The following is a 22,945-nucleotide window of genomic DNA, read 5'->3' as shown; positions in this document are numbered from 1 at the left end:
GGAAAAATAACAGCAAGTTTGAGTGTTGATAAGAAAATCCAGTAGAGGGGAAAACTGATCATGTGGAAAAGAAGACAGAATTAACTGTGGTAGCCTACTGTGGAGGTACAAAAAAGTACAGATGGAGATGGTGACCTTAGCTAAAAGCATAGATAATCATTAATAATAAAAATATTAATAATGATAATTGATAACAGATTTTTTTACCATAAAACAGGTGCAAAGCACTTACACACACATCTATTTACATATATATGTGTGTGTGTGTGTGTGTGTATATATATATATGAACACATATATGTAGGTATATATTTTAATATATGTATGTATGTGAACTTATGTACATATATTTATATAAAACAACTAATTTCATTTTCTAGAGATGCAATATGTGTACTTGTATATATGTATATATATGCATTTTAATGTACATATACAGTATTGTTAGAAAATATACATATTTTCTATTATGAATGAAATTAGTTTATATATTCTATACCACATTCACTTAAAAACACTATGAGATAGGTAGTGATTTTATGCAACAAGTATCAGAGGCAGAGAGTACGTAAGTAACTTGGCCAAAGGTGGTGAAGCTGGGCTTTATATCCAGGCAGACATAGCAAAATTTGTAGGCTTAAACTACTATGCTATATTCATACATGGAGACTTTTTTGGTCAGATTAGCTAATAGTGAGTTTAATTATATTGAATCAGAGGCCAGGACGGGTTGCTCCAAGCTGTGAGAGAAGTCTAAAAGCTGTAACTACTTGTGATTACTTCTTTAGAACTGTGTGTCTGAGATGGTGAGAGAAAGAATACAAAGCCATACATACAGGTGAGAGAAAGAATAAAAAGTCTTACACAAATGGGTTCAGTGAATAAATGAGTCTTTCCATAGTTTTGTCATGGGATTAGATTATTACAATCTAATAATTGTAAATATTAGATCTGCTTCTGGACTAGGGGATGAGAATACAGGCGTACATTTGAAAAATAATTATACTGGATCCAAGGAGTACGGATCAGGAGAAAAATAACAAACAACAAACAAGAACCTCCCATCAAAATGAGCCTGCAAAAAAAAAAACAATGTCTAAAACAAAGAAGAAAAATTAAAATTAAGAGTGACTCTTTTCCTGCAGTATAGTAAATAGAGAGCCAGATTGACTTTCTTGACTAATTGACTAAAACTGTAATGATGCTGGATAAAAGGTATTGGAAAGGCATATGCATTCACGCACAAGCACATACACATCTTTTAAAACTCATTTTAAAGTCACATGAATCTAGATATATCGTGAGCCGAAGTAAATAAATAAAATAGGAACCCTAGGAAATGCAGGGATGCACAGCCAACCTTTACTCTGAAGGTGTCTGCCAAACCTTGGAGAAAGCACTTTGATGACAGCACATGATATGGGGGCATAAGATGAAGTTCAGAAAACCCTGAAGTTGACATTCCTCAGATAAACTTGGGAGCCCAAAGGGCTCTACAAAGAGTTAGGGTGAATCAAATCCAACACATGATACAGGCTAGCATAAGAATTTGACTTTCTCATCTCTGGCACTTTGTGGAAGGGGAGAAAAAAAATGTATTCTCCCCCCCAGAAATCTTTTTTTTTTTAAATAATATTGTTAATTGAGGACAACTTGCATATATTAAAGTTCACAAATCTAAAGTATACAGATATTTGGGTTTTGCATTTATTAATAACCACAACAGAGAGAGAATATAGAACATTTCCATCACCCCAGAAATAATGTCATGCCCCTGCCTGGAGTACAGCCCCTGTCCCTGGGGTAACTATTATTCTGGCTTCTAGCATTACAGATTCATTTGAGTTGTCCTTGAACTTCATTTAAATGAAATCACACGGCATGTCCTGTGTGTGCCTGATTTCACTCACTGTGATAGGCAGAATAATGGACCTCCAAAGGTATCATTAATCACTTCAGCTAAATGCAGGAACACATTTCTTAACTCTTTTTCAGTTGAATTTAAGGTGCTTGTCACAGTTTGAATGAGCCATACCGGGGCATTTTCCTTCATGAGAAAAATTCCAGTAGTGCATCTAAAAGAAAAAAGATTATTAATCTATCTTTTTCTGCCATAACTCTGGGGGTTTCACTGTTCCTTCCACGGATGCCTGGGTTATTATTATACCTCTATTGCCACAAAATTGGTGTATTCCATCGCTGTATCTATAACATTCTTTTATTTTATTTTCAATAACTCCCTGCTCACACCAGACCTGTTGTCTAGAAAAGTCAAGTGGAAGAGGGACAAAAGCATTTTCATGAAATGTACAGAAACATATTATATCTCCCTCTTTGTTTACTGTGTGCTACTTAGAGGTATTCAATGAGCAGCATATACAACCAAGCAGTAATTTGTCCTCATAATTTAGACCCATGTCAATCCAACAATAGAATACAGATGGCTGAACCATAATTAAGTTTGAACATAGGCCCCTTTTGACTGGGTGGCTATTTGAAGGGTATGCCAAGTAGTTCAGCCTGGGTTGCTGTTAGGGGAAAAAAAGACGTGTCATGCCCAAGACTAGAGAGGGTGCAAATCCAGAATTTTAAAAATAGGAAGTGACCAAGAGATGATCCCTGTCTGAGAAACAGGCATATTTCATGACCTAACTGCCTTACTAAAGTGTATAGATCATGAGGGGCTCAGGAAGAGTCAGAAATGTTTTTAAGTACGTATTTGAGGAGGCTATTCCCAACGCTCAATAATACTAGATGCCTGTGAATGGATCATAGGGAGCATGGAAGATATATCAATTCCCTTGGTCTATTTTAAGTGCCTTTTGCAATAAAAGGCACAAATGGTCAGACTTGCGAAAGAACCAGAAATCTGAAAATATGACAATGAGTAGTTTCAAGCGTCATAATGGTATGGCTAGAATCAGCTGATCAAACTGGAACAGCCACAGTCTAAGCAGAAAAAGTGTCCACAGCAATGAGGTATTACCTACGCATAGCCTGGAGAGAATTTCAGCAGTACACTGTAGTTAGCCTTCCAGTAGCAGCCAAAGGCCACTCTATGGACAATGGCCTCTCTTATCATGGATGAGATAGGTCGACTTTTAAGAACTTATACATCAGGCATGCAATAGCCCTGCATTAGAAATATTGAGTCCCGTAAGGTGTGCTCCGTCTATGATGGTGGCTGTGTTGCCATATCCGATACAATGATGGATCCAGGCAACAATCTGGGCTGGAAGAGATTGATCCAACCAGTCTCTAACATTTGTCCCTTAACATGGGTATCTATACGAGTGACCCAACAGCTACAATTTGTTTCTGCCATTCATGGCCCCAAAGACTGTCTTAAATCTGCTAATCTATAGTTTTCCAAGTAGAAGACCAAACACCTAGAACCAAATATGACAAGATTCCTTTGGGCAAGTATGGCCAACGCTATGAGAAAGACTGGAATTGTGCCCACAGAGAGGAGCAACCACACCCAATTTTGCTTCTCCATTGCTAGTACTAAGGCTGAACAGTTGCAATAGCCTAGAACACACTGTTGAATGTCAGCCTAGCTCAACCATCAGTGAATAAGGAGACCAGGCATCAAGGGCCCCAGTGAGCCACACTGGCTTTGCTTGAGGCAGTGAGGTGTAAAACGAACTTTCCTTCAAATGCATCTTATAAAGCTGATTTGTTGTCTAGAGCCTCATGTCTGCTATTATTCATGATACATCTAGATACAAGTGTATTAAACTTCCAACTGCCTCCCTGGAAAGTTGAGTCTTCCACTTGGCAAAAAGAAAAGACTAGATAGAGCTAAGTGCTTTTCTAGCATCATTTTTTATCTTTTAGACATGTGCAGCGTCTTTTTCTTATGAACCTAAAACTTAACATCTCAACAAATAAATAAGCAATCACTCTAAACTTTCCCATTTAGTATGCTTCATCCAGTACCTACAGAACTTTATGCTTGGCTATAGTAATTGCTTTGGCTGAAATCTATCCAATTTTGTTTTCCATCAACTGTGTGTTGTAATCAATTACTGAAGATGTTAGAGAAATAAAAAATTTCAACTCTGGTTAAAATAAATTCATGTCAGAATCACTGGATGAAAACACAGGCTGCGTAGAAAGGTCTGGAGAATAAATTTATTTTGTAAAACAAAAGTAGCAAATGTTTCTTTTTCCTCTTTAGTAGGAAGTCAGGGCAGTTGGGAATTGTTCTCAGTTATAGTATGATTCTTTTCTATATAAATTTTCCAGTGGTGTATACTGGGGTGGGAGTGGGGAAGCACCTGTAAAAGGAAAAAAAAAAAACATACTAGATTAATTAGAATTAAAAATGGGAGGACTCATCAGATCATCTAGTTCTTTCTCCCTCCAACTGAATCCAGGGTTTTAAGCCCACATTTATTTGCACAGAAATAATAAATTCTATGCAATATTTTATAGGCATTGCCTTCAAACTCACTGAAAAAAAATGTAGTATTCTGAGTTTTGAAAAATTATATTGCTCCTATAATTTGTCTTTTAGAAACAGCAAGAGTCAAAACACTGGATAAGAATGTGGGAACAGATATTTAAAAAGGCTTCTGCTGAGGTGACTGATAAATGCATTATTTATGACTTTGTACTTTATAATTAATAGATCATGAGACTCTTGGTGATAGACTCATTAACTCAATTCGCAAGGTTGACCAATAGAATAATAAATTATATAATTTGCGGTGAGTTATTTTAAAGAGCTAGCTTCTGTTTCGACTCAGGAGTAGCTTTTAGACAAAGCTGAACTAATTTTAACATATTTGAGGTATCTGCTTTCTCTGTAGAAAGGGAGGTGAATACCTGTGCCCAAACTCTGTGTGAGCTCATGCACACATACACACACACACACACACACACACACACTCACACTCACACACAGGCTCCACTTGATTCAGTCTCTCTTATGTTCTCTTACTCTTTCTCTTTCCTGCATGATATGCTGTCACAGCCTCATAAAATTTGCTCCTCTAGATATCACACTGTTGTATTAACCCAGGTCTTAATTTAGTGTAATGTTTTTTTAGAGTTTTTAATTACACTGATTAAGGCTAGGAGACCTTCTGCCTTCATCCAATAAATGAATTAGTTTAAGCTAGAGAACCACTTGGTTTCTCTCATCTCCAAATGCTTGGTGGGAGGGTGCATCTATAGTAGTAGAAGTCCATGTTCCAAGACAATTAGAACCAAGAGAGACCAGATTAAGAAGGGATCCGAATCACAGGAAATAGAGCCAGATAAATTTTTCCTCAGTAAGTGTCTGTGTAATCGATAGCTTCCTTTAATGATGTTCTCTGCACTTGTCTTTGTAATCAAGCAAAATTCGGTCAAGCATATGTCCCTACTTAAAAGAGAATGTGCTGACTGATTGATCCAGATATAGACACAAGTTTTCTGACTACAAATCTTGGATTCTTTCTACTGTACCAATGATTCCAAATTTACCAGTGGAAAAAGTTCAAAGTGTTTGCCAAAAATTCCCTGTAGATGGAAAAAACTATGTATTAATACATTGCATGCTTTTGTGCATTACTTTTCAATGTATTTGGATGCTACTGTAATTAATACAATAAAATTCATTTAAAGCATTGCTGAGTACTTAGTGTGTTTAATTATATATTTTAAGGGATAATAGAAGCTAAAAGTATACTTTTTTCAGCATTTGAAAAAGATTTTAAGTTAAAAATGTCCCTCTTGCTGGAAAAACTTTGGAATCATTGACAAATACCATTTTATAGTAGCAGTTATAGCACTGTTTTGCAGCTTTTAGTTGACTACTTTTTATACAGTGTTGCTTCATCAGGCTCCGTCTATCTCTGTTTGCTACCATTATCCACTAACGACTATTTCCTCTGATCTCAGAACAAGGACATCTATGTATATGAATCAGTCCTTCTTGAAGTGATTCCATTTAAGAAGTACTGTCTAGGATGTAGGAGTTTTGTGCAAAAGCAGTGATCATCTTTATTCTTAACATCCCAAAGCCCAAAGCATGTGACACAGAATAGATACTTTATGACTGAGTGACACAACGTTTCAGGGACTCCTTCAAATCTATATGTGTCTTGAAATCCTGAAAACAGGGAGTCAGAGTATTGTGGTGACTTTCCTGGCTCTGCTATTATCTCACTGTGAGATTTTCCCTCTCAGAACAGTCATAATAACAACAAGGATGATGATAATTATAATAAAACAAATAACATTTTTTGAGTATTTACAGTGTGGCAGTCATGGTTATAGCATTTTCTATGAGTTTATACGGCAAGTTCGTATCAGTTGTCCTCACTTGGGGGTGAGATTTGGTGACACATGGAATGAATTGCTTTGATTTTCTGAAGCTTACCTTATAGGGAAGATTAGATACATTTCCTCCTACTGCAGTAGCTTCTAGGAAGTGGTATAAAAAAGCAAATCTTTGGCACAACTATAAAGGTTCCCTCTGTGGGTTCTTTTGCACTGTGCCTAACCTTTAGTCCCAACCTAGAGTCTCTACTCTAACCCCATCTGTACTCACTCTATAACGGGAGAATAACTATGAGTACCCAACTTATTAAAGAAGGGTCTTAGAAATAGATATAAGACTACATGTGGATGTTTCTTTGATTTCAGCGATTTCCGGTGATTTTAAAAAATTTTGAATAAGTTTTTAATAGCATGAGTTACAAATAAGCTGAGATTAAAAGTAATGTCTGGGAGCTGGGAGTATAAGTGGAGAGTACTCCAGTAATAGGGAGCCTCTTCTGACTGAATCTTCACATACGTTCCAACACTGGGTTTACCCTCAATGTATTCACGTTCCACCACAGTGAGTTGCACCTAGGGAGACCTGGGGCGACGCTCATGCCTGTGTCACTGGAATTGCCTATGTCCCTGGTCTTATGCAAAATGTATTTATTTATGTATTTAATTTTCTTAAACGAATATGTTCTTCTAGATCCATTATCTGCATTTCTTTGTCCTTCCATATGCCCTAGGAAGCTAACAGCTATGGACTGTATCTCCTGGGCTTGCTTGCCTCTGGTTGAATTGGGTCAATGGTGGGGGGGGGGGAGGTGAGGGGGTGCAGGGGTGGGTGCGGGGTGGGTACTCACAAGAGAACAGATAACAGGAGGATACAGAGTTTTGGGTATTTCTGTTCCCAGCTCCCACACCTTCTGCCTGCCAGGCGATGGTTTAGCGGTGCCTACATTCTCTACCAGCTCCTGTCAGGGAATTTCTTTTCCATGTTATTTTTCCAGAGTCTGGCAATTAAGTTATCCCCCCTTGCCTCTTCAGGCCTAGAGATCTTAACATATTCCTGCTGTAATATCCGGGTACTTCGCCGTGTCTTATGGGTTCCTTTATCAATGCACACACTTCTGTAATGTAAATGTGCCCTTTGTTAGTTTCTCTCTAGTTTTACACTTTAAATGTATTGTTGGCTTCTTTCTGGGACTCTGATACAAATGAACTTTTGGTATGGGGTTGTGACCTAATCATTATTTGCAAATGCTTGAACCAGGACACTATCAGGGCCACTTCAATGATTCCCAACAACAGTCATTTTGTCTTACTTAATGTGTACATTTTTCTGAGCTAAATTTCTTGATGGCAGCTATTATATCTTACAGCTGTTTGGGCTTCTAATTCAGAGCATAAGTAGAACTTCTATTCAAAATATATTAAAGTAAAATTATAATTATCTTAAAATAATGCTAACAGGAAAAATAAGGCAGTGAATTGATTTGCAAGGTATTTTGAAATTTACCCAAATATGTTATTACTATTAAGTAGGAATATTATAAAAATAGTGGCAATGACGTTTAGAGTAAAAAGAAATAATTGAATTGATATAGGACAAGGGAATTTAACTATTTAATTGAAAACAAAACATTTTCCTTCCTAAAATTTCCATTTGTTTTAAGATAATTTATGCAAATTTAGCAGTTTTATCCCATTTGTAATTTGGAAAATTTCAAAGGGTCTTTTAAACAGATTTTACAAATTTGACTTATTGCTTTCTGAATATTCAAAGGCAATTTTATGAATGAAAATTTTGGCATACATAGATACAAGGAATCTAAAGACATATTTAAATAGATCATAAGAGTTCTCAGTGTAAGAAAAAGTCCATTCAAAATCAGACTTTCAATTCTCTCTGGATTCAAAAGTGTTTAGGGTACACATAGCACAGCATGTTGTCTGGCAATCTTACCTCGTTGAATCCATGTAGTAATCAACAACTGCTAATGAACAGTTTACTAAAGTTTCCTTGTAGAGCCATTTACATTATAGGACATAATTTTGGCCTATTTTTCCACCAAAGTTCTTTATAGTCTCAATCTAAAGTAGACATTTTATTAAAAAAGGTTTCTTGATACTATTTTTTTTTATCAGTTTCAGGTATACAAAGCAACATAACAGTTAGACATTTACACCCCTCACATAGTGAAAAACGCCTCCCTCAAGCTACTTCCCCTCTGACATCTTACATAACTGTTACAATAGCACCACTGACTAACTATATATATATATATATATATATATATATATATACACACACACATATATATATATGTACATACACACACACATATATATATACACACACATATATATATATATACACACATATATAGAAAGATATAGATATAGATATAGATATATGGCAGCTGGGAGCATAAATACACAAAACTCTGTATCCACCTGCTATCAATTCTCTTGTGAGTCCCCCCGCAACCCCCACCCCACATTGGCCCAATTCAAGCAGAAGCCAGGAGCAGGAGAGCCCAGGAGATACAGTCCATAGCTGTTAGCTTCCTAGGGCATATGGAAGGACAAAGAAATGCAGATAATGGATCTAGAAGAACATATTCTTTTAAAAAAATTAAGTACATAAATAAATACATTTTGCGTAAGAACAGGGACATAGGCAATTCCAGTGACACAGGCATGAGCGTCGCCCCAGGTCTCCCTAGGTGCAACTCACTGTGGTGGAACGTGAATACATTGAGCGCAAACCCAGTGTTGGAACGTATGTGAAGATTCAGTCAGAAGAGGCTCCCTATTACTGGAGTACTCTCCACTTATACTCCCAGCTCCCAGACATTAATTTTAATCCCAGCTTATTTGTAACTCATGCTACTAAGTATATATATATAATATATATATATTATATATATATACACACATATATATGTTTATGTATATATATATATATATATGTAGTATGTGTTCTTATATATATATATTCTTAGAGTTGACATACAATATTATCCTACTTCAGCTTCAGTTGTACAGCACATCGGTCAGGCAGATACACAGTCTGTGAAGTGGTCCCCTTGATAACTCCAGTGCCCATCTGGCACCTGACATGATTTTTGCATCGTTGTTGATCACATTCCCCATCCTGTATTTCACATCCCCGTGACTATACTGTGTCTACTGATTTGCTCTTTCTAATCCCTTCCCCTTCTCCCCATCCCCTCCCCTGTCCCATCTAGCAACCAACAACTTTGTTTTCTATACTCTATGTCTATTTCTGTTTTGTTTGCTCATTTATTCTGTTCTTTAGATTCCACATGTAAGTGATATCATATGATATTTGTTTTTCTCAGTCTGACTTATTTTGCTTAGCATAATATTCTCAAGTCCATCCATGTTGTTGCAAATGGTAAGATTTTATTCTTTTTTATAGCCCAATAATACTCCATTGTATAAATGAACCACAGTTTCTTTATCCAATCATCTATCAATGGGCATTTCAACTGTTTCCATATCTTGGTTATTGTGAGTAGTGCTGCAATAAACATAGAGGTACATACATTTTTTCAAATTAGTGTTTTGGATTTCTTTGGATAGATACCCAGGAGTGGAATTCCTGGGTCATAAGGTAGTTCCATTTGCACTTCTTTGAGGAACATCCATGCTGTTTTCCATAGTGGCTGCATCAATCTGCAATCCCACCAACAGTGCATGAAGGTTCCTTTTTTCCACATCCTCACAAACACTTGTTATTTGTTGATGTATTGATGATTGCCATTCTGACAAGAGTGAGGTGGTATCTCATTATGGTTTTTATTTGCAGTTCTCTATTGATTAGTGGTTCTTGATACTATTAAAAACACTGAAAATGTAATGATATACATTGAGTTTACTTAAATTTGAAAAATATTACCTCTGGGAGCTTTCATTTTTTCAACACTCATTCATTCATTTGTGAACAAATATTTTTTGCACCCATCCTATGGGCCAGGAGCTGTGCTAGCATTTGACGACAGAGTGATGGTGAGCAAGATGTACAGTTCATACTCTTAAATAGGTTAGTCTCGCAGGATAGAAAGTCAACTAAATGAATAATTTTGATAATGTGTAATGAGTATAATGAAAAGGGTAGAACACAGGGTTTTTATAGCAGGGAGCATCTTTAGTTCAGAGGTTGAGAAAAGCCTCTCAGTGTGAAAGTTACTCGTTTGTGATATATGAGTAGGAGTCAGCCAATTGAAATCAATAGGAGGGGATTATGAAAGGTAGATCAGTCTATGATGAGAGAAGAGTAGATTCAAAGATTCAGGTTTAGAAGAATGTTGGCTGGAAAAGTTTATTAAAGTATTATTATTCATATAAAACAGAAGCATGTGAATAAAGTTGAGATTTTGGAGGCACATCAGATCTTGAAGTGCTTTGTAAGCCACATCACAAAAATTGGACTTTGCCTCAGAAGTGATAATAATACAATGACATATCCGATTAGAAAATGGGCCAAAGACTTTAATAGACACCACACCAAAGAAGATAAACAGATGGCTAACGAGCATATGAAAAGATGCTCCACGCCATAATGCCATCAGGAAGAGTCAATTAAAACAACGGTGGTATATACCACTACATGCCTCTTAGAATGTCCAACATCTGATGACACCAAATGCTGGTGAGGCTGTGGAGCAACAGAAATCCTCATTTATTGCTGGTGGGTGTGCAGAACTGTACACCTACTTTGGAAGACAGTTTAATGATTTCTTACCAAACTAAATATTACTCTATTGTATGAACCAGCAGTCACACGCCTTGATATTTACCCAAAGTAAATATCAAGTAATTAAAAAGTATGTCCATTAAACATGGCTTTGTGTTCCTAACAAAAAAATTATGTCCATACAAAAACTTGTACACAGGTGTTCACAGCTGCTTTATTCTTAATTGCCCAAATTTGGAAGTAACCAAGATGTCCTTTAGTAGGTGAATGGACAAATGAACTGTGGTGCAACCACGCAATGGAATATTATTTACTGCTAAAAAAAAGGAGCTATCAAAACCATAAAAAGACATAAAGGAAACTTCAATGCATATTACTAAGTAAAAAACCGCCAATCTGAAATGGCCACATGCTATATGATTCCAACTGTATGACATTCTGGAAATAGCAAACTATGGAGAGAACAAAAAGTTCAGTGGTTACCAAGGGTTAGGGTAGGGGTTGGTAGGTGATCAATAGAGCACAGAGTATTTTTAAGACAGTAAAAATACTTTGTATGATACCATAATGATGGACATATGTCATTATACATTTGGTCAAACCCATAGAATTTACAACACCCAAAGTGAACTATAATGTAAACCATGGACTTTGTGTGGTTATGAAGTGTCAATGTAGGTTCATCAGTTATAACAAATGTACCACTCTGGTGTGCAATGTGGGTGATGCAGGAGGTTGTACCTGGGGACAAGTGATATATAAGAAATTTCTGTAGCTTCAATTCCCTCAGTCCCCTAACACCTCTAAAAAAATAAAATCTTAACAAAAATCAAGATGTGTATCATAAACATATACATTCTTTGTATGTCAATGGTATCTCAATAAAGCTGTTAAAAGAAAAAAAAACAGTGAATGTTAGAAAAAGAAGAACAATGTGATAGATTTACATTTAAGAAAATCATCATGACTAAACCGAGTGCTTGTCATTAAGGAGAAAATTGAGGACAACGACAAGAGTTAAAAACCACTGATAAATCAAGTAGCGCCTTTGTCATTTCTGCATGTTCCTGTACATACACTATGCTTCAATAAAAAAATTACTTAACTATTTTAAAAGATCTATTCAGGGCCACATTGTTTTAAGAACTAATGGATGGTGAAAATACAAAGGAAAAAATAAACTGAGTTGACAAAAAATAAGGGAAAAGAGAGAAAAAAAATAAATGGTGGGACAAATAGTAATACAACAGCTTCAAAACCAAATACATACATTAAATTTATGTTAAAAATCGGTAATTCTGTAATGCTTAGAAATGCATACTTTAAAGGTAAGAACAAAGATTTTAAAAAGTATGAAGGATATACATCCATCTCTGAAATAGCTCCTCAAGTCACCGCTCCACTTCATTTTCTGAGCCATATATGTATAGCTCAGAGCCTCACTGGTTTCCTTATGTTGTGTGTTCCCATAACCTCCTACCTAGTCTCACTGCTTCGCTGTCCTGCTCCCCATTCTTTATCTGTGGTCCAACCACTTCTGCACACTACCAGGAGATTTCTTTCTAAAACTCAAGGGCAATATTTTTTTTTAAATTTATTGGGGTGACAATTGTTAGTAAAATTACATAGATTTCAGGTGTGCAATTCTGTATCACATCATCTATAAATTACATTATGTGTTCACCATCCAGAGTCAGTTCTCCTTCCATCACCACATATTTGATACTCCTTACCCTCATCTCCCACCCCCCAACCCCCTTACCCTCTGGTAACCACTAAATTACGTTCCCCAGATTAATTTTCAAACCCCGTGGCCATCCTGTGGTCACCGATTGCCCTCCAATCCCCTCACCCTCCCCCCCACCCCCAACCCCCCCGCCCATCTAGCAACCCTCAGTTTTTCCTCTTTGTCTCCAAAACTGTTTCTGATTAGTTCATTCACTTATTCTTTTCTTTAGATTCCGCATATAAGTGAGATCATATGGTACTTATCTTTCTCTGTCTGACTTATTTCACTTAACATAATGTTCTCTAGGTCCATCCATGTTGTTGCAAATGGTAAGATTTCTTTCTTCTTTATGGCTGCGTAATACTCCATTGTATAAATGTACCACAGTTTCTTAATCCAGTCGTCTACTGATGGGCATTTTGGTTGTTTCCATGTCTTAGCTATTGTGTATAGTGCTGCAATAAACATAGGAGTGCATAAAGATTTTTGAATTGGAGTTTTGGATTTCTCCGGATAGATACCTAGGAGTGGAATTACTGGATCATAGGGTAGTTCCATTTTCAGATTTTTGAGATACCTCCATACTGTTTTCCATAGTGGCTGCACCAATCTGCAATCCCACCAACAGTGCACAAGCGTTCCCTTTTCTCCACATCTGCGCCAGCACTTGTTGTTTGTTGATTTATTGATGATAGCCATTTTGACTGGGGTGAGGTGGTATCTCATTGTGGTTTTTATTTGCATTTCTCTGATGGTTAGTGAGGTTGAGCATTTCTTCATATGTCTGTTTGCCATCTGTATGTCCTTTTTAGAAAAATGTCTCTTCAAGTCCTCTGCCCATTTTTTAATTGGATCGTTTGTTTTTTTGGAGTTGAGTGAGTTTTTCATAGATTTGTGATATTAATCCCTTATCAGACATATCATTGGCAAATATCTTTTCCCATTCAGTAGGATCCCTTCTTGTTTTATTGATGGTTTCCTTTGCTGTGAAAAAACTTTTTAGTTTGATATAATCCCACATGTTTATTTTTTCTCTTATTTCCCTCGCGCGAGGGGATATATCAGTAAAAATCTTACTCCGGGTAATGTCTGTGAAGTTTCTTCCTATATTTTCTTCCAGGTATTTTATGGTTTCAGATCTTACATTTAAGTCTTTAAGCCATTTTGAATTTATTTTTGTATATGGTGTAAGGAGGTGGTCCAGCTTCATTTTTTTGCATGTGTCTGTCCAGGTTTCCCAGCACCATTTATTGAATAGACTGTCTTTACCCCATCGTACATTCTTGCTTCCATTGTCGTAAATTAAATGGCCATATAGGCATGTATTTATTTTTGGACTCTCTATTCTGTTCCATTGATCTATGTGTCTGTTTTTATGCCAGTACCATGCTGTTTTGATTACTGTAGCCTTGTAGTATAATTTGAAGTCAGGTATTGTTATACCTACCACTTTGTTCTTATTTCTCAAGATTGCTGAGGCTATACGGGATCTTTTATGGTCCCATATAAATTTTAGGATTGTATGTTCTATTTCTGTGAAAAACGTCGTTGGTAGTTTGATAGGAATTGCGTTGAATATGTATATTGCCTTAGGCAGTATGGACATTTTAACTATATTAATTCTTCCTATCCATGAACATGATATGTGTTTTCATCTATTTATATCTTCCTTCATTCCTTTCTTCAGTGTCTTATAATTTTCTGAGTACAGATCTTTTACTTCTTTGGTTACATTTATTCCCAGGTATTTTATAGGAGGGCAATATTTTTCAAGACATTTAAGTCTATTCCCTACTTTAACCTATAGGATAAAGAACCTTCTATTTTTTTTCTAAGTGTTCCATTCCTAGAGCTCAACATGGTGCTTCTCACATAGTACTACTCACAATGACTATTTATTTAATAAAACCAATGAATCCAGGATGATTATGTTAAAAAGACTGAGATAAATGTGTCTGTGTGTGTGTGTGTGTGTGTGTGTGTGTGTGAGAGAGAGAGAGACAGAGAGAGAGAGAGAGAGACAGAGAGAGAGAGAGAGAGAGACAGAGAGAGAGAGAGAGCAAGCGAGAGAGAGAGTTAGGATCATAGAATGAAGTATTTAGGAAAATAAGTCATCTGGTAAATCAATCCCTTGAATAAATCTCTAATAATAGAAAATAAGAATTAGCAACATCATGATCACCCCCACAATTCCATGTGAGCTGAAGAATCATAATAGAGAAAAAGATGAATCAAAGGGAAACTGGAAAGCACTTAGAGGAAAATTTTTTGGTCATTCACATAGGTAATATAAAAGCAATTCAATCCAACTTAATTCACCAGGTTCTCAGTGTTCTTCTTATATATTAAAGGAAGACAGTTACTTCACAATCAGCTATAATACAAAACTGATGGTAGTTGATACTCTTAAAAAAAAAGTTTTGTAAGAATTTAAAGAGGATCTAGAAAGGCTCCCTGTGAGAAGTGCACATTTAACCTGGGCTTTGGCCTGCTGCAATAGAAGAATTATTGAATGCATAGTTATTTCATTATGTGTGTTTTCAATATATAGGTAGGGCCTACCTACTCAAAACATTGTATATGTAATGGCAATTATAGCTTGAAAGATTAATAACCTTGGTTATAAGTCTGAACTTTCAAAAGAAATCCCCTTTTCAAATGTATGAGATCACGGTGTTGAAATACAATAAGATTTTATTAATGATCATCATTCTGTTGTTTATTATATGACTTCTCAAGGTGACAGCTAAGACAAGAGGCCTCAGGATTAATTTTGGTGAGAGGAAAGGAAAGTTTAAATCCATATCACTGGTTACAGAGAATTGTCAAACAATAGATAGATAAATGGATAGCTAGATTTCCTTTTCTGCAAAGAAAGCAGAAGAGTTTTATGTAACTAATAAAGCAGATTCTATTATTCTGGTGACAACATTTTTGTGGTTTTTGTATCAAATACTGAAATGTTAACCTTATTGACATTAAACAGCAGTTACTATTTGTCAGTTTTATAAATTTTGAAGAGTACAATAATGATCATAAAGTTAAATGTAAATTTAATACATACACCAACTGCTTTTCAGAATGGTCATAAAGTATAAATTATTAAGTTTGTATTCAATTTTTGGGGGGTCTCTATTGCTTAAGTTTAAATACCCTGCCTACTGAATAGGCCATTTTACAATCTGCTCTTTAGCTCCCAATGCTATGTCAAACATTGAAGACTCACAGTCCTGACATCACAGAGTTCTAGATCTTGATGCCAGGATGAAAGGGGGCATATCCAACATTGCCTGAAAGGGGCCAGGAAGGACATCTTTAAGAAGGAAAGACCCCACTCATACTTAAAGAATAAATAGCAGTTAGCCTTCAGAATAGACTAATAAGTTGGATGTCATCTTCAAGCTAATATTCTTTAAATATTTGACAATTAAATTGCATGTTACAGCTAAGAGCAGAGATTCTGGACACAGATTGCCCAAGTTCAAATTCTGAGTCTGCTCTCACTACCTGTGTGATTTTGGGCAAATTACTTAAACTGTATGGACTTCAGTTTCCTTATCTGTAAAATGAGGATTATAATACTCACCCCTACTGCTCAGATATTTTTGTGAGGATTACTACAGTTAATACTTAGAACAGTTCCTGCCACTTAGTAAGTGCTAGTCAGAGATGGCTATTAGCCTTCATTTCAGAAGCTGGCTGGGTACTTAACTCTCTGGGATGCTCACAGAAACACCCGGCCATCATGTTTCCATTGTCCTGAACAATCCAGCTCCGTCCCCACATTTTCATATTCCACACAGTGAATTATATTCCTTGCATTTGCCTGGACTCACTGTCCTTAGAAGGCCATCTAGAACTCTATTGAATTGGGGCTCTGTTCCTTGGGAGCCACCCCCACACTCCTCTCCCCAGTGTCCAGTGTTCCTCTAGACAATAAACGTTCCTCTCTCTAGTAAATCCATTATTTTTTTCATGACATGTTATAGTTTCAGTGATGATGTCTAGTTCCTTATAGATTGGGACACTAGTGACAACGGACAGGCCTGCTCGTCAGGAGTCAGGTAAATCCCATGGGGTGTGGCTCTGAGTGAGGGGAGTAAGAGGGGCTGGGGAAGGTAGGCAAGGGGGGCAATGGTTGCATGAAGGGGAGGGAGTTAGCATTCCAAGGAGAGGGGCTGATTTTTTTTTTCAAGTAAAGTACTTCAGGTTGGACTCAATAATCCCTTCAGATTTGATTTTAGTCCTGAGACTCTCTGATCAATTTCCATTTGGTCACAAGTGGGTCAGCCCTCGTAAATGTGGAGTAAGTGACCCTTGAGCACGTAATTCCCCTATCACAACTCTCTGTTCCATTTTTGCACCACACTGAAATCCTCAAGTGTTTTTTCTGACGCTAGAAGTTGTGCATTTGTATGCACCTAGGATACAGGAGAGACTTAAAAAATAAGAAGAAGCTCCTTCATCAGAATAAATCCTTCAGGAAGAAGGCCTTTGTGATTCTTATTTATCTCCTCAACCCCTTACCAAGAGAGGTCCAGAGCAGACATTCAAAACATACTTGTCAAAGGCTGACTGAATGAATAGGTTAATCATTTCCCTCACCAAAAAGTAAGCCAGGCTCTCATTTTTCATTTTAGAGAATTTATCTTTTTCTAAAGCCTCCAACTCAGACTGTGTTCAACACTCCATTAAACAAGGGAAAGAAAGGCTTACCATTGCAGGAGTAGTTTGCAAACGTACTCTTCCTGCAAAAAAGGAAAAGGGAAAGCAATCAAAAAACAGCAAACGGTGGAAAATTTAGGTAACTATTTGTCTCATGTAGCATATTATTCTCTACATGGCAAGAGCAGCATGTCCTCTAAGGACAAAGTATTTTAAAACAAACACCTTCATGCAAATTCCTCCTCAGTTTGCAGCATTTTGTTGACATTGGCATGCATCTGCCAGCCCTCACAATATGAAGCAACAAGTAACTGTGTATATTTCATCAAAAAGAAAAGAAAAAGAAAAAAAAATGAAAAAAGAGGCCCAGGAGTTAGGCTTATTTTTAAAAAGCTAACTGTAAGTATATTACCAGCATTCTTGCCATGGAAAAAATATCAATAAAATCTGCATAGGAGGTATTGTGACTTTTTTAAAGACGCCAAGGGGGAATCAACAATTATAATAGCAACGCATGGTGCTTAACCATGTGCCACATGATATTGTCATAGCTTTACAAATACTAACTTATTTAATCTTCATCACATATGAAGACATGATATTACTACCACCCCTTTTACAAATGATAAACCAGTTTAATGACAGTCCAGGGTTCTCAACACCAGTAGATAGAAATAACTGTATACAAACCCAGGCATTTTGGTCCTATGACTGTGCTCTTAGCAACTATGCTATAGAGGAAATAAATACCAAAGGTACTTAAAATTTAGAAAACAGATTATACTTCTGAAGCTTCTTAAAATTTAGAAAACAGATTATACTTCTGAAGCTTCTGAACTTGATTAATTGCTGTCTCTTAACTTGAGCTCCTAGCAAATCCATTTAATAAATATATGTGCCAATACTGTGTTTAGCTCAGTGGGAATCTCAAAGTGATGAATAAGGAACCATCTCTGTGCCAAAGAATGTACAATCAAGCATAGGAGGCAGGTGTGCAGAACCAAATGCCCGCAGGAGTCAGATGAAATAGCTGCCTTAATAGAGAAACATTTTGTGATGCTGGGCAAAGACCAGTCTTAGAAACAATTAGTAACAGGTTCAGAGGCTTTTCGTTTATCTCAGATTTGCGTTTAATTTAAGAGTCCGGGATTTGGGGTCTTAAAATCATAAAGAGAGGTTTATAACACTGATTGGTGTGATGGTGAGAGAGAGAGAGAGAGATTGGAAATCAAAGATATTTACCTAAGACTAGTTCTTTAACTAGCAATCTGAGTTTCAATGACCTTATCTGTTACATAAATATATGAAAATCCTTCTCAGTTATTTACTTTTTTTGGTTGGCTTTCTTTGTTCATTATTTCAGGAGAGATTCAGGTACGACAAGTATAAGAATGGACAAAGCAAGCTACGAATATAAAGTATTGTGGGTATTATCACTATCATCATAATCCTTTACTAATATTCCTTTTTATTTATTATCATACAATAAAACTCACTGTAGCCAGCAAGTATGGACACTATTCACAACTTTAAGGTAGAATTCACATGTTCGAAGGAGAGGAAGAGGGGATGATTCCTACCTGATCACCGTCCCCAGGCACTTTATATTTAGATCCGTTACTGTATTGACTTCTGTGCAATGATTTTATCACTTAGTGATTTCCTTGTAATGCTGCTCAACTGTCTTGTGTTGTTGATGTCATTATTGCTGTTATTATTCTTGAAGTTTGTAAAACTTCAAGAAACTACCATTATCATCACCAAACCTATGCCATTTTTGCAAAAATGGTTTCAATGAGATCTCCCATCCTGCACACCCTTTTTACAATGTGACTCTGAAGCTCCTGCCTTTGAGATGTGGGACATGTCTGGAACTATGGCAGAATTAATGCTATGTGACTTCCAAAGCTAGGTCATAAAAGTCAATACAGCTTCTGCCGGGTTCTCTTGGAATATCATATCCAAGGAAGTCCAGTCAGCACACAGAAAGATCCACATGGAATGTAATTGAGCTCTGAGTGTAGTCCTGGATAAGTTCCCAGCTGACCTTCAATACCAAGTTACCAGAAATACTAGTGAGCCATCTTTTAAGTAGCCAACCTAGCCGATGCCACATAAAGCAGAGACAAACTATTTCCAGGATATCTTTGCAAATGGCAGATTTTTTTTTTTTTCTGCAAAATTAATGACTGTTCTTTTAAGTACTTAATTAAGTTCTTGGGTGTTTGGTCATGCAGCAATAATAAACTGATGGCAGTACCCATGACTAATCAATGCTAATCCCTTCCTTCGTCCTCCCTCTTTCCCAACTCCCTCTCTCCCTCTCGCTCTCCCTCTCTGTCTCTCTCTCTCTCTCCTTTTTTCCCTCCCTTTCTTCCTTTCTTCCTGTGCTTCCTATGTACCAGACATTGTTGTAGCCACGATATATATAAAAATATAAGCAAAGTTTATTTCTTCAAGCAATTTATAGTACATTCGGAACACTGATATGTCAATCAATGGATACAATACAGCCTTTTAGGTATTGTAATAGTGGTTTGCTTAATATGCAATGGGAACTTTGGGGAGGAGGATTCTGATTATAAAGTTCTTTGAATAAGAGATGAGATTTAACAATAACTAACATTTTCCAGAGCTCCTACTATAGGCAAGCACTTTAAAAAATATTTTTAATGTATTGATAATTTAACTTTCACTTGACAACTGCCTGAGTTAGAGACTATTTTTTTTTTCATTTCTATAGTTGATAAAATTTAACTGATCACCTGTAAAAATACAAAGAGGTTTAGTAACTTGCCTAAGCTCAAAGAGCCAAGAAGTAGTTGAGATCTGAACCCAGGTAGTCTGGTTGAATCATTCAACTATGCTGTAAAAACGAGAGAGATGACTTTTCAGGAAGGGAAACATGTAAAGAGTCAGATTTATATTGATTTCTTTTACTCTTTATATCCAACAAAGGATCAGAATGTGCTAGTGATTCAATAACAGTTTAACCTTTCTCTGTATCCAGGTTTGGTTTTTGTGCTCTAATCAAAATCAATGATAATATATTAAACTTTCTAGAGGATATTTAAATATTGTCATCCCATATATGGTAGAATTAATTTACATTGACTAAGTCTTCCTGCCTACTGTCTGTTTTATTTTGATAGTAGGTTCTGCAAAAAACATGTGATAATCTTTTATTCTGAGGGTAGACATTACATTTAACATAGTCACAAGATGCTAAGTTAAAAGTTATTCTAGATCAATTGCCATTCATACCTTTATAATGAGAGTTTCTAAAAAAGAGCAATCGGATGAAATTTAAAATTGATTTTTTTTGACCAGGCCTTTGAGTGATATGATCTAGTAAAGCAAAAACATACCGATATTTATACCTGGGATCTAATCTGACACACTGTCCAATGTTTTAGCCTGTAAATCTAAACAGCAATATTTCTGACCAAAAAAAATATGTATGCATGAATACATAGAGAAAAGTACACATATACAATCTATTCATTATAGGCTTCATTTTCATTTTTCTCTTACACGTCAAAAAGCAAAATTTTAGTTTATGTGTTTTCCCATAAGAAGAAAAAATACCTAGGATATTGCAAAAAACCTTCTGAAAAGATTTTTCTTCTGCAGCTGTTTCTAGCCAGCTTATCAGGCATATATTCCTGATTATTCTTCCTAAAGCACAGCTTTGATCATGCGACCGGTCTGCATTGAAACCTTCAAAATCTCCCCATTGCTGCCCCATTTAGGGGAAAAACCTCACTCAAACCGTCCAGGGCTTATACTGGTCTGCAATGTCCTTCTCAAACTGCCTTGCACTATTTCTCTTTATTCATCCTTCTCTCTGAATACAATGGACAGCCTGCAATTCCTGAGCAAACCCTAAAATTTCCAATTCCTAGACCTATTTATTCTGCCTGTCTGTAATGCAACTCTGTCTAAACCCCACTCTTCTACATCTAAATGCATTATAATCATCTTGCTTAGCATTGGACTAGACTACAGAAAGGAGATCTACAGATTCAGGCAGCCTTTCCACCATCCATTTATAATTTAATACTAAATATTCCATGGTATTTATTAAAAGTTTACATATAGAGAGCAAGACAGACATTTCATCTTCCTAGGAATGTAGAAATTTATGTTCTACATGATTCTATGTAAGGTTGTCATGTCTTTTGGAAGTTCGATAAAAAATGAATAATAGTAATAATCATTGTCAGTTTGTTTCTCTAGAAATTTTGACCCTCAAGGAGAAAAAGGAAACTGTATACATACGTACTGTCATTTGCATATTCCACAAACATTTATTGAATACCTTCTGTGAACTTCAAATTGCAGGAAACAATTAGAAGTGATGGAAAAAATACATAGTAAGAATTTTATTCTTTAGGAGCAATGAGGTATAAGACAAGGTAGAAAGTGACACATTGTAAAAAAATAGAGAGAGAAAGAGATGGTTTTGGAGTTAAAAGGAAGAAGAGAGATTGTGCCTGCTTGGGAGGATCCCAGAAAATTTCATGTTAAAACAAGATGTTTCCATTTGTCTTCAGCAAACGTCAACCACAATGGAAAAACATTAAGACAGCTAAGTATAAAGCCTTCAGCATGAATCTGTTTCCATGGTGTCAATTCTATATGTTTATATTAATTTTTTTTGGTCTCATGAAAGAGATTTTAATAAATCTATGCACACAAAAGCACCAAAAGCCGCATTTGCCGCAAAAATACCAAAGTTCTTAAATATTAGTAATTTGGAATATTACTGTGTATATTCCCATTCTGGACTAGCTCTCTTTTAGAGATTTGAGGATTTATTTTTAGGCTATTCCTCCTTTAGACTATTAGAAACTACTGATGCTGTATAACTTCATCAGCACAAAATAGTTTCATGAGTAGGAAGGAAGGTCCTTATTTCAGGGGCTAAGTTTTGTCTTTCACACATGTGAAGGGTTAGTGGTGAACTTTATGAATCAGTCACAGTTCATTTCAGGACCTCTTTTGCATTAGTGTATATCTGAAAAAATATATTCCAGGAGGTCTGCTTTCCTTCTTTAAATGTATTTATGGGTAAAGAGAGAAGCAACAAAGAAATCCTCAATAAATGAACTCTGGAACATTGCTATTTGTGAAGGATAAATAAACCAACATAGTAGTTACTTGAAAAGTCAAGTAAAACGATGGATTTTTTTAAAAAACAACAAATGTTTATTTACTTTCTATATGGTGCACAGTTTTAGATATAATGGATATAGTAGTGAAAAAAGCAAACGGGGTTCATGCTCTCCATGCAGCTCATGTTCCAGATATATGAAGTACTGTGTTTCCCCGAAAATAAGACCTAGCTGGACAATCAGCTCTAATGCATTTTTTGGAGCAAAAAGTAATATAAGACCCGATATTATATTATATTATATTATATTATATTATATTATATTAAAGACTCGGTCTTATTTTACTATAAAATTACTTATGTTAATTTTTGCCCCAAAAGACGCTTTACAGCTGATTATCTGGGTGGGTCTTACTTTTGGGGAAACACAACGGGAAGCAAGGGGAAAGAG

Source organism: Rhinolophus ferrumequinum, chromosome 2, assembly GCF_004115265.2.
Source record: "Rhinolophus ferrumequinum isolate MPI-CBG mRhiFer1 chromosome 2, mRhiFer1_v1.p, whole genome shotgun sequence".
Classification (NCBI taxonomy): domain Eukaryota; kingdom Metazoa; phylum Chordata; class Mammalia; order Chiroptera; family Rhinolophidae; genus Rhinolophus; species Rhinolophus ferrumequinum.
This window is presented reverse-complemented; position numbering follows the sequence as displayed.